Here is a 13,787-nt window from a genome sequence, read left to right on the forward strand (position 1 = left end):
CATCAAATTTTGACATAAAAATACAAAACTAGTCATATAGTGTAAAAAATAGGAGTAGACAAAAACACGACAATGTGCATTTGGTACAATGATATAACCATTGGAGCTGTGCAAGAACCATTAGATAGATTGTTACTGATTTTATGACTATTAAACAACCCACAAATGGGTAGAACTTTCCCACTTTTCCCATACAACCCAAAAACCTTGGACCGGCTTCCACTATCATTGTCATAACGAAACAACGTCCTGCCCCCCCCCCCCCCGTCCCCCCCCCCCCCCCCCCCCCACCCCCACCCCGGGAACAGGCAACACATTCAAAATTAAACAACCAACTACAAGTTCAAGTGCCGCATGCACCGCTAACAATAAAAAGAAAAATGAAAGAAAACTAAAAGCCGCGGGATTGATACAACATGCATCAGCCTAAATAGCCACCCAAAAGGATTTGACATTCCAAATTTTACCTCAGCCTTCCTCCATGTGTTTCCTAATTGTGCGTTGCTTATTCCGCATCTTCTCCCTATGCAGTGGTGCGAAGAGGCACAGGTCCAGCTTCATGCTCGCCATCATTATGTTGAGCCAAGGCCTCCCTCTAAAGAATAGTCACACCTTGCTCCAGCATAGCTCGACCTCCAGTTCTCCACCACTTTGCATACTTGCCCAATATTGCATAAAGGAACATGCGTAGCACACAAATTTAGATGACAATCTTACAAGTTTCTTGTCAAAACACGCTCTATTGCCTATTGCGCATCTTCCATTGAGCCCACCATATAGTTGCAAGACCCACAATTTGCACATTTCTACTAGCTGGCATAAATTCTAGGATCCACCCAAAATATTGGGAGAAACAACCAGGCATGTATGCGGGCCATACACTTTTGCAAAGGACATCTAATGAACAAATGATCGATGCTCTCGTTCGTAGGACAGAAATGGCAAGTCGGATCACAAGTACAATTCCTTTTAAAAATATTATCTTTGGTCACAATGCCATCATGCCACATAACCTAGAGCCAAATCTGGATTTCAGCTAAGGATGGCACCCGCAGGGTATGGATACGGGTGGAGCTATCCCATACCCTTACCCATCCACCCTGAGTTTACCCATCACTCATACCCATACCCGTCAAGGGTACAATTTTTTCCCGTACCCGTCACCCGACAGGGTATATGGGTACCCACGGGTAAAAATACCCACGTTTACAACACATCAATTGAGTAGAAAATAGTTGTAAAAAGCAATATATAATCATAAATTATTAATAGCAACATATTTTAAACAACAATGTACAACAACATATTGTAACAACAACATATTCTCATAAACAAAAATACTTGCCTATAAAGTGACATATAAAAATGTTAAACAACAACACATATGAATACACTTTAAGTTCACCAAATCATGAAAAATTATAGAGATAATTTGAATACACATTAGAGTTTTTACCTAGTGTGATTAGGAGGGGAAATGAATATATTTTGATATTAACGAAAACCCACCTGTCAACATTTTAGATGGGTACATGGGTACGCGGGCATGGGTTATACGATCCCATACCCGTACCCTCTCTACCCGATGGGTATGATATTTTTTCCATTTAAGTATCCATGGGTAATTTTTTGTCCCATACCCTTACCCTAATAGGGTTTTTACCCACATGGTACGCGGGTAATGGGTACCCATTGCCATCCCTAATTTCAGCAGGTACCTTAGCCTTCCACGAGTGCTTAAAGGATCTGTCTGATCTCTATATCAGACAACTTTTGATATATGAATTTGACCATGAATTTGCTATTTTAAATTTGCATCCACCATGGCATGTCCTAATCTTGATTAAGTACCACACCATTCAACATAGAGCACATAATGTTCATCTGATCTTGTTGTCTGATATTTAACCATCTCCTAAATAAGAGAGCCCATCCCCTCTCAGCCAACTACCCAACTATACAGGTTAAATCATTGCATATTCCATAAATTTCAGGGAATTTCTCATTGAAAAACTCACCTTAACACACAAGTTATCTTCCCAAAAAAAATTGTGATGGCCATTCCCTACCATATTCTTTTCCTGTTATCACTGCAGTGATTCTGGATCTTGGTATGGTTAGCCCAATAGGCAGGATCAAAAGCAGAGTTGGGGACTTGTGTAATTACATTTTGAATTTTGTATTTCTTCCTCACGATATACCGTGTTTCCTCTCCAGATTCCACCATCACTTACAAAAGCAAGATAATATTGTTTTTTTCTAGATTATGTATCCCCAAACAACCTTTTTCTTAGGTATGGAGATCAGAGGCCTTCTAACCACATAATATATTTTTATTTCTCTGCTACCTTGCTAGAAGAATCTTCTAATAGTTTTATGCATTCTCACCGCATTCGTTCAGAAACATGTACATGGAGAAATTGTACACATGCATGCTAGTTAGGGAAAGCTTTGATATTGCTGACCCTACCACCAAGGGATAGGTCCCTAGCCTGCCATAATCCATTCTTAGCACCAATTTGTCCTCTAGAAGCACTCAATCTGCCATATTTAGTCTGCTCTCACAAACAAGTACAACTATGTATTTGATAGGCTAATACCCATACTAGCAATGGAGCGTGTCAACATATTTTTGTTGCTTCTCATTATTATGCAAAATCACCAAGACCTCACTTCTTTGGAAATTAATTTTCAAGCCAGACATTTTTTTCAAACAAATATAAAGGCAACTTCAAGTTACGAGCACTTTCGACATCATCCTGGACGAATAGAGTTGCATCATCAAATGGGGGATCAATCCCACAAATTGACTGATAGCTTCAGCTTTATGAACCGTCTTTTGTAAGCAACAAGTAGCAATGTTTTAACAAGATTAGGTCACTGCTCATGCATTACAATGGGATATAAATATTCTAGTACGTTAGCTTATGATTTACCTGCCCATATTAATGCGATTGCGTACATAAATGTTTAGCAATCCCGCCCGTGATTTACCTTATAATTTGATGAGAAGTTTGGTAAATAATTAGAGTGGAATTGGTTTAGAAAATAGGTAAATTAAGGTGATTGATTACCATACGGGAAAGGTTGGATGAAGGGGTGGTCGGAAGAAAAGTGAAAGATGAAAACTTACATTCTTTTTAAGTAGTAGAGAAACTTGAGAATGGATCTCCCCGCCTCACCCCTTAAATCTCCCAAAAACATTCCCCGTAGTGTCATTGATCTTAACATTCAAGGGAGTCCCTTTTACCATGGTTGTAAACCAATTCATCCAGGTTTTTGAAGCTTCTCTCCTGCAAGCAATTAACCTTATAAAAGTGATTGCCTTGAATGTTAAGATCAATGAAATGGTTTCAAAGTCTAATTTCAAAATAATCCCATGTTGCTTCTTCCTCTTATATTAATGCGAGGTTTCATGCACCGACATTGCCCCATCCATACCATTTCTTCCCTCAATAAAAGCATTCTGACACAGAGAGATCAATTTGTTCATATAAGGAGAGATCTGCATAGTCTGAGATTTTGAGAAGAACTTAAAGAGCACATGCAAAAGACAAAATGGGTCTAAATTATCGGATAGTATTAACATCTACACCTTTGAATATTAGAGTTATCATGCCAAAATTAATCCTATTCAGATCCAACATTCCTTTGTGAAAACAACAAAACAAGTCATCACACCCTTCTTGATAAATGACCAACATGTTCGATAGAATTCAACACGAAATCCACCAACACATGCTACCTTATTTTATTCGATGCTATCAATGATAATCCATATCCCATCATTAGGTACAACATATACGTTGTTGGTAATAAGCTTTTACCGATAAGATGTCCCAACAATGTTCCTAGGCTCGTTAACCAAATCAGGCCATCAACATGGGGTCCATGCATTTTGTAAACAAAATCATATGATCCATACATGTGTGTACTGGTATCTTCATCAGGTTAGCCCATGCACGCACACTTACACGAGCGCTAAAAAAGAAGGTATGCACAATGAAGGATGTGTCTATTAGATGCTTTTGGGATGGGAGTAGTAGTAGCACGTACAGGAGATCCAGATGAGCTAGCAGATTGATACGTCTCCAACGTATCTATAATTTATGAAGTATTCATGCTATTATATTATCTGTTTTAGATGTTTATGGGCTTTACTAAACACTTTTATATTATTTTTGGGACTAATCTATTAACCGTAGGCCCAGCCCAAATTGATGTTTTCTTGCCTATTTCAGTGTTTCGAAGAAAAGGAACATCAAACGGAGTCCAAACGGAGTGAAACCTTCGGGAGAGTTATTTTTGAAACGGAAGCAATCCATGAGACTTGGAGTAGACGTCAGGGAAGCTTTGAGGAAGCCACGAGGCAGGAAGGCGCGCCCTACCCCCTGGGCGCGCCCCCACCCTCGTGGGCCCCTCATGGCTCCCTTGACCGACTTCTTTCGCCCATATATGTCCATATACCATAAAAACATCGGGGAGCAGAATAGATCAGGAGTTCCGCCGCCAGAAGCCTCCGTAGCCACCGAAGACCAATCTAGACCCGTTCCGGCACCCTGCCGGAGGGGGGGATCCCTCTCCGGTGGCCATCTTCATCATCCCGGCGCTCTCCATGACGAGGAGGGAGTAGTTCACCCTCGGGGCTGAGGGTATGTACCAGTAGCTATGTGTTTGATCTCTCTCTCTCTCTCGTGTTCTTGAGGTGGTACGATCTTGATGTATCGCGAGCTTTGCTATTATAGTTGGATCTTATGATGTTTCTCTCCCTCTACTCTCTTGTAATGGATTGAGTTTCCCTTTGAAGTTATCTTATCGGATTGAGTCTTTAAGGATTTGAGAACACTTGATGTATGTCTTGCATGTGCTTATCTGTGGTGACAATGGGATATCACGTGATCCACTTGATGTATGTTTTGGTGATCAACTTGTGAGTTCCGTGAACTTATGCATAGGGGTTGGCACACGTTTCGTCTTGACTCTCTGGTGGAAACTTTGGGGCACTCTTTGAAGTTCTTTGTGTTGGTTGAATAGATGAATTTGAGATTGTGTGATGCATATCGTATAATCATACCCATGGATACTTGAGGTGACATTGGAGTATCTAGGTGACATTAGGTTTTTGGTTGATTTGTATCTTAAGGTGTTATTCTAGTACGAACTCTATGATAGATCGAACGGAAAGAATAGCTTCGTGTTATTTTACTACGGACTCTTGAATAGATCGATCAGAAATGATAACTTTGAGGTCTTCGTACCCTACCATAATCTCTTCGCTTGTTCTACGATATTAGTGACTTTGGAGTGACTCTTTGTTGCATGTTGAGGGATAGTTATATGATCCAATCATGTTATTATTGTTGAGAGAACTTGCACTAGTGAAAGTATGAACCCTAGGCCTTGTTTCCTAGCATTGCAATACCGTTTACGCTCACTTTTACCACTAGTTACCTTGCTGTTTTTATATTTTCAGATTACAAAAACCATTATCTACTATCCATATTGCACTTGTATCACCATCTATTCGCCGAACTAGTGCACCAATACAATTTACCATTGTATTGGGTGTGTTGGGGACACAAGAGACTCTTTGTTATTTGGTTGCAGGGTTGTTTGAGAGAGACCATCTTCATCCTACGCCTCCCACGGATTGATAAACCTTAGGTCATCCACTTGAGGGAAATTTGATACTGTCCTACAAACCTATGCACTTGGAGGCCCAATAACGTCTACAAGAAGAAGGTTGTGTAGTAGACATCAAGCTCTTTTATGGCACCGATGCCGGGGAGGTTAGTGCTTGAAGGTATATCTTTAGATCTTGCAATCAAATCTTTTAGTTTCTTGTTTTATCACTAGTTTAGTTTATAAAAGAAAATTACAAAAAAATGGAATTGAGTTTGCCTCATACGCTTCATCTTTTTAATATTTTTTGTGAGAATGATGGAAAGGAAAATTGTGCTCAGGTGCTAGAAGAAGAAGTCTATAAAATGTTTGGCACTAAATCTTTGAATGATGAGCATGATTGCAATGTTGTTAGTATGAACTCCTTGAATATCCATAGCATTAATGATGATTGCACTAGTCATAATGAAAATGTCTCTTATAAGCATGTCAATTTTTGTGGAGTGCATAGAGTTTGCAAGTACACACCAAATAGGGAAGATAGATTTTGCAAGAGGCATAAGTATTTGGAAACTAAGTGGTTGCAAGAGAGGCTAGATGTTTGTGCTGAAAATTTAAAATTTCTTCGCCATACTTGTGAACTTTGCAATGAACATGTCATTTAAATCTCCAGTGCAAATTGTTTCATGATCGTATCATGTCCAAAAATTGTGATGATTTGATTTCACTTTCACATCATAATGAACTTATTTTGCTTTTGGGTTATGAAGAAATGAAACGTATAACTAAGCATATTCCAGAATATAACCTTGAGAAATTCCTCGTTATTGATCTAGAAAAAAAAATTATGTATTGTGCGGTGAATTGCATTGAAAATCCTTATATTGCCAATTACATAAAGAAAAGAAAACAAATAGAAGATGAAGAGAATACTAATGAAAGGGAAGAGGCTTCCCGATATCCTCCTATTATTTCTTATGATGAATCAGGTATCGAGGAGGTGCCTTCTATTCAACCAATCTCATTAATAAGGAGCTCAAAAAAGAGGGTTAAACCCACACATGATGTGAGGAAGAAAAAGAAAATACGGAGGAGCAAAGGTAGAAAGGTATCCCTCCCAAGTGATGTTGCTCCTATTACTCATTGTGATGATGATAATTGCTATACTATTGGTGCTATCCATACTATTAATGATGAGAGTGATTATGCTTATGATATGAAAAGGGTCAAGCTTGGGGATGCTATGTTTGATGAGAATGACATGTTTGAGAATATATTTGCTGCAATTAATGTTTGTCCCAAGCTTGGGGATGCTATGTTTAATGAAGATGATATTTCTAGCCTCCCAAGTTTTGCTATGCAAATTTGTTATGATGATAGCATGCCCCTACTTATGATGATTATATTGATGAAAGTGGGTTTGGAAGAGTGTCAACTTTAGGAAGTAATGATCCCACTATTTTGGAGGGTGTTTAATCTTATTTTGATTCTTATGAAAGTGGATTTGGAGAGGTCATGACTTTATTTAGTAATGATTCCACTATCTTGGACGAGGTTTCAATCGATTATGATGAGAACAAAGTTGCTAATTATGATAATTATGATGATACGTATGCCATAAAAAGTAGTGATGATTATATTAAAACTTTTCATGATTATGATTACCATTTTTCTGAACATTACTCTTTTAATGTGGAAACAATTTATAGTATTCGAGTCTATTATGATACTCCCTCTATTCCGAATGAGAAGAATTTTGCTTGTGTGGAGAGTAATAAAATTTCTATGCTTGTGGATCATGAAAAGAATGCTTTATGTGATGGTTATATTGTTGAATTCATTCATGATGCTACTGAAATTTATTATGAGGGAGGAATATATGCTTATAGGAATTGCAATAAAATCAAGTTTCCTCTCTATGTGCTTAAAGTTTTAAAGTTATCCTTGTTTTACCTTCCTATGCAAGTTGATTCTTGTTCCCACAAGTTGTTTGCTCACAAAATCCCTATGCATAGGAAGTGGGTTAGACTTAAATGTGCTAGTCATATTCTTCATGATGCTCTCTTTATGTTACAATTATTATCTTTTATGTGAGCATCATTAAAATTATCATGCCTAGCTAGGGGCGTTAAACGATAGGCTTGTTGGGAGGCAACCCAATTTTATTTTGTTCCTTGCTTTTTGGTTCTGTTTAGTAATAAATAATTCATCTATACTATGTTTATATGTGGTTTTATGCTTTTACTTAGTGTTTGTGCCAAGTAGAACCTTTGGGAAGACTTGGGGAGAGTCTTTGCGATCTTGCTGTCAAAAACAAAAACTTTAGCGCTCACGAGATTTGCTGCCATTTTTTTACCGGAGAGTGCTATTTAGTTAATTCATTTTGAAGTTGATTAATAGAGAAATTTCTCACGTCCATCAATTTATTTTATAATTTTTGGGGTTCCAGAAGTATTCGAAACCTACAGATTACTACAGACTGTTCTGTTTTTCGTGTGTTGTTTGCTTATTTTGATGAATCTATGGCTAGTAATAGAGTTTATGAACCATATAAAAGTTGGAACACAGTAGGTTTAACACCAATATAAATAAAGAGTGAGTTCATTATAGTACCTTGAAGTGGTGGTTTGTTTTCTTTTACTAACTGAGCTCACGAGTTTTCTGTTAAGTTTTGTGTTGTGAAGTTTTCAAGTTTTGGGTAAAGATTCGATGGACTATGGAATAAGAAGTGGCAAGAGCCTAAGCTTGGGGATGCCCAAGGCACCCCAAGGTAATATTCAAGGACAACCAAGAGTCTAAGCTTGGGGATGCCCTGGAAGGCATCCCCTCTTTCGTCTTCGTTCATCGGTAACTTTACTTGGAGCTATATTTTTATTCACCACATGATATGTGTTTTGCTTGGAGAGTCAATTTATTTTGTTAGGATTTGATTGCTGTTATTTAGAACAATGTTTTACATCTTTTATTTCAATAAATGTGGCATCGATAGCCTTTACTATGCCTATTTTACAAGTCTACATGTTGCTGTTTGAAAACAGAAAGTTTACCCCTGTTGCAAAAATTCCCTAGAAAAGTAAGAATGTGATAAAATGTTGAAACCTTTTTCATAATAAGATATGATAAATTTACTACAGTGGGAATTTTATTTCATAATTTTTGGAGCTAGGGAAGTATGGATCTTGCTGCATTCTTTACAGACTGTCCTGTTTAGGCAGATTGCTGTTATGTTTGCATTGTTTGCATATGTTTGCTTCTTTAATGATTCTATTTGATGATAGGACTATTAAATATGCAGATGTATTTATTATGCAATGTTGAATAATGATTTTAGTGATTTGATACAGTAGAGTATGACAAGGTTTTTGCATTAGTTTATACTAACTTATCTCACGAGTCCTTGTTGAGTTTTGTGTGGATGAAACTTTTGAGATTTAGGGAGACCGTGATATGAGAGGAATTAAGTGTTGGAAATATGCCCTAGAGGCAATAATAAATTGGTTATTATTATATTTCCTTGTTCATGATAATCGTTTATTATCCATGCTAGAATTGTATTGATAGGAAACTCAGATACATGTGTGGATACATAAACAACACCATGTCCCTAGTAAGCCTCTAGTTGACTAGCTCGTTGATCAATAGATGGTTACGGTTTCCTAACCATGGACATTGGATGTCGTTGATAACGGGATCACATCATTAGGAGAATGATGTGATGGACAAGACCCAATCCTAAGCCTGGCACAAGATCATGTAGTTCGTATGCTAAAGCTTTTCTAATGTCAAGTATCATTTCCTTAGACCATGAGATTGTGCAACTCCCGGATACCGTAGGAGTGCTTTGGGTGTGCCAAACGTCACAACATAACTAGGTGGCTATAAAGGTACACTACGGGTATCTCCGAAAGTGTCTGTTGGGTTGGCACGAATCGAGACTAGGATTTGTCACTCCGTGTGACGGAGAGGTATCTCTGGGCCCACTCGGTAGGACATCATCATAATGTGCACAATGTGATCAAGGAGTTGATCACGGGATGATGTGTTACGGAACGAGTAAAGAGACTTGCCGGTAACGAGATTGAACAAGGTATCGGGATACCGACGATCGAATCTCGGGCAAGTATCGTACCGCTAGACAAAGGGAATTGTATACGGGATTGATTAAGTCCTTGACATCGTGGTTCATCCGATGAGATCATCGTGGAACATGTGGGAGCCAACATGGGTATCCAGATCCCGCTGTTGGTTATTGACCGGAGAGTCATCTCGGTCATGTCTGCATGTCTCCCGAACCCGTAGGGTCTACACACTTAAGGTTCGGTGACGCTAGGGTTATAGAGATATTAGTATGCGGTAACCCGAAAGTTGTTCGGAGTCCCGGATGAGATCCCGGACGTCACGAGGAGTTCCGGAATGGTCCGGAGGTAAAGAATTATATATAGGAAGTGCTATTTCGGCCATCGGGACAAGTTTCGGGGTCACCGGTATTGTACCGGGACCACCGGAAGGGTCCCGGGGGTCCACCGGGTGGGGCCACCTGCCCCGGGGGGCCACATGGGCTGTAGGGGGTGCGCCTTGGCCTATATGGGCCAAGGGCACCAGCCCCTAGAGGCCCATGCGCCAAAGGGACAAGAGGAGGGGAGAGTCCTAAAGGGGGAAGGCACCTCCGAGGTGCCTTGGGGAGGATGGACTCCTCCCCCCTTGGCCGCACCCTTCCTTGGAGGAAGGGGCAAGGCTGCGCCCTCCCCCTCTCCCTTGGCCCTATATATAGTGGGGGGAAGGGAGGGCAACCATACCTAAGCCCTGGCGCCTCCCTCTCCCTCCCATGACACATCTCCCTCCTCCCGCAGCGCTTGGCGAAGCCCTGTTGGAATCCCGCTACTTCCACCACCACGCCGTCGTGCTGTTGGATCTCCATCAACCTCTCCTCCCCCTTGCTGGATCAAGAAGGAGGAGACGTCGCTGCTCCGTACGTGTGTTGAACGCGGAGGTGCCGTCCGTTCGGCGCTAGGATCATCGGTGATTTGGATCACGACGAGTACGACTCCATCAACCCCGTTCTCTTGAACGCTTCCGCGCGCGATCTACAAGGGTATGTAGATCCACTCCTCCCTCGTTGCTAGATGACTCCATAGATAGATCTTGGTGACACGTAGGAAAATTTTGAATTTATGCTACGTTCCCCAACAGTGGCATCATGAGCTAGGTCTATGCGTAGTTTCTATGCACGAGTAGAACACAAAGTAGTTGTGGGCGTTGATTTTGTTCAATATGCTTGCCGTTACTAGTCTTATCTTGATTCGGCGGCATCGTGGGATGAAGCGGCCCGGACCGACCTTACACGTACTCTTACGTGAGACTGGTTCCACCGACTGACATGCACTAGTTGCATAAGGTGGCTAGCGGGTGTCTGTCTCTCCCACTTTAGTCGGATCGGATTCGATGAAAAGGGTCCTTATGAAGGGTAAATAGCAATTGGCATATCACGTTGTGGTTTTTGCGTAGGTAAGAAACGTTCTTGCTAGAAACCCATAGCAGCCACGTAAAACATGCAAACAACAATTAGAGGACGTCTAACTTGTTTTTGCAGGGTATGCTATGTGATGTGATATGGCCAAAAGGATGTGATGAATGATATATGTGATGTATGAGATTGATCATGTTCTTGTAATAGGAATCACGACTTGCATGTCGATGAGTATGACAACCGGCAGGAGCCATAGGAGTTGTCTTAATTTATTTATGACCTGCGTGTCAACATAAACGTCATGTAATTACTTTACTTTATTGCTAACCGTTAGCTATAGTAGTAGAAGTAATAGTTGACGAGACAACTTCATGAAGACACGATGATAGAGATCATGATGATGGAGATCATGGTGTCATGCCGGTGACAAGATGATCATGGAGCCCCAAGATGGAGATCAAAGGAGCTATATGATATTGGCCATATCATGTCACTATTATTGATTGCATGTGATGTTTATCATGTTTTTGCATCTTGTTTACTTAGAACGACGGTAGTAAATAAGATGATCCCTCATAATAATTTCAAGAAGTGTTCCCCCTAACTGTGCACCGTTGCGACAGTTCGTTGTTTCGAAGCACCACGTGATGATCGGGTGTGATAGATTCTAACGTTCACATACAACGGGTGTAAGACAGATTTACACATGCGAAACAATTAGGTTGACTCGACGAGCCTAGCATGTGTACAGACATGGCCTCGGAACACAGAAGACCGAAAGGTCGAGCATGAGTCGTATGGTAGATACGATCAACATGAAGATGTTCACCGATGTTGACTAGTCCGTCTCACGTGATGATCGGACACGGCCTAGTTGACTCGGATCATGTAATCACTTAGATGACTAGAGGGATGTCTATCTGAGTGGGAGTTCATAAGATGAACTTAATTATCCTAAACATAGTCAAAAGGTCTTCGCAAATTATGTCGTAGCTCGCGCTTCAGTTCTACTGTTTAGATATGTTCCTAGAGAAAATTTAGTTGAAAGTTGATAGTAGCAATTATGCGGACTAGGTCCGTAAACTGAGGACTGTCCTCATTGCTTCATAGAAGGCTTATGTCCTTAATGCACCGCTCAGTGTGCTGAACCTCGAACGTTGTCTGTGGATGTTGCGAACATCTGACATACACATTTTGATAACTACGTGATAGTTCAGTTAAACGGTTTAGAGTTGAGGCACCGAAGACGTTTTGAAACGTCGCGAAACATATGAGATGTTTCGAGGGCTGAAATTGGGATTTCAGGCTCGTGCCCATGTCAAGAGGTATAAGACCTCCGACGATTTTTCTTAGCCTGCAAACTAAGGGAGAAAAGCTCAATTGTTGAACTTGTGCTCAGATTGTCTGAGTACAACAATCGCTTGAATCGAGTGAGAGTTGTTCTTCCAAATGAGATTGTGATATTTCTCCGAAGTCATTGCCACCAAGCTGCTAGAGCTTCGTGATGAACTATAACATATCAGGGACATATATGATGATCCTTGAAATATTCGCGATGTTTGACACCGCGAAAGTAGAAATCAAGAAGGAGCATCAATTGTTGATGGTTGGTGAAACCACTAGTTTCAAGAAGGGCAAGGGCAAGAAGGGAAACTTCATGAAACGGAAAATCAGCTGCAGCTCTAGTGAAGAAACCCAAGGTTGAGCCCAAACCCGAGACTAAGTGCTTCTGTAATAAGGGGAACAGCCACTGGAGCAGAATTACCCTAGATACTTGGTAGATGAGAAGGCTGGCAAGGTCGATAGAAGTATATTGGATATACATTATGTTAATGTGTACTTTACTAGTACTCCTAGTAGCACCAGGGTATTAGATACCGGTTCGGTTGCTAAGTGTTAGTAACTCGAAATAAAAGCTACGGAATAAACGGAGACTAGATAAAGGTGAGATGACGCTATGTGTTGGAAGTGTTTCTAGGGTTGATATGATCAAGCATCGCACGCTCCCTCTACCATCGGGATTGGTATTAAAACCTAAATAATTGTCATTTGGTGTTTGCGTTGAGCATAGACATGATTGGATTATGTCTATCGCAGTACGGTTATTCATTTAAGGAGAATAATGGTTACTCTGTTTATTTGAATAATACCTTCAATGGTCTTGCACCTAAAATGAATGGTTCATTGAATCTCGATCATAGTGATACACATGTTCATGCCAAAAGATATAAGATAGTAATGATAGTACCACCTACTTGTGGCACTGCCACTTAAGTCATATCGGTATAAAACGCATGAAGAAGCTCCATGTTGATGGATCTTTGGGCTCACTCGTTTTTGAAAAGTTTGAGACATGCGAACCATGTCTATTGGTGTATATGCATGAAGAAACTCCATGCAAATGGACCATTTGGACTCACTTGATTTTGAATCACTTGAGACATGCAAATCATACCACATGGGCAAGATGACTGAAAGCCTCGTTTTCAGTAAAATGGAACTAGAAAGCAACTTGTTGGAAGTAATACATTTTGATGTGTGCAGTCCAATGAGTGCTGAGGCATGTAGTGGATATCGTTATGTTCTTACTTCACAGATGATTTGAGTAGATGTTGAGTATATTTACTTGATGAATCACGAGTCTGAATTATTGAAAGGTTCAAGTAATTTCAGGGTGAAGTTGAAAGATCGTCGTGAC

This window comes from Triticum aestivum, chromosome 6A (assembly GCF_018294505.1).
Source record: "Triticum aestivum cultivar Chinese Spring chromosome 6A, IWGSC CS RefSeq v2.1, whole genome shotgun sequence".
NCBI lineage: Eukaryota > Viridiplantae > Streptophyta > Magnoliopsida > Poales > Poaceae > Triticum > Triticum aestivum.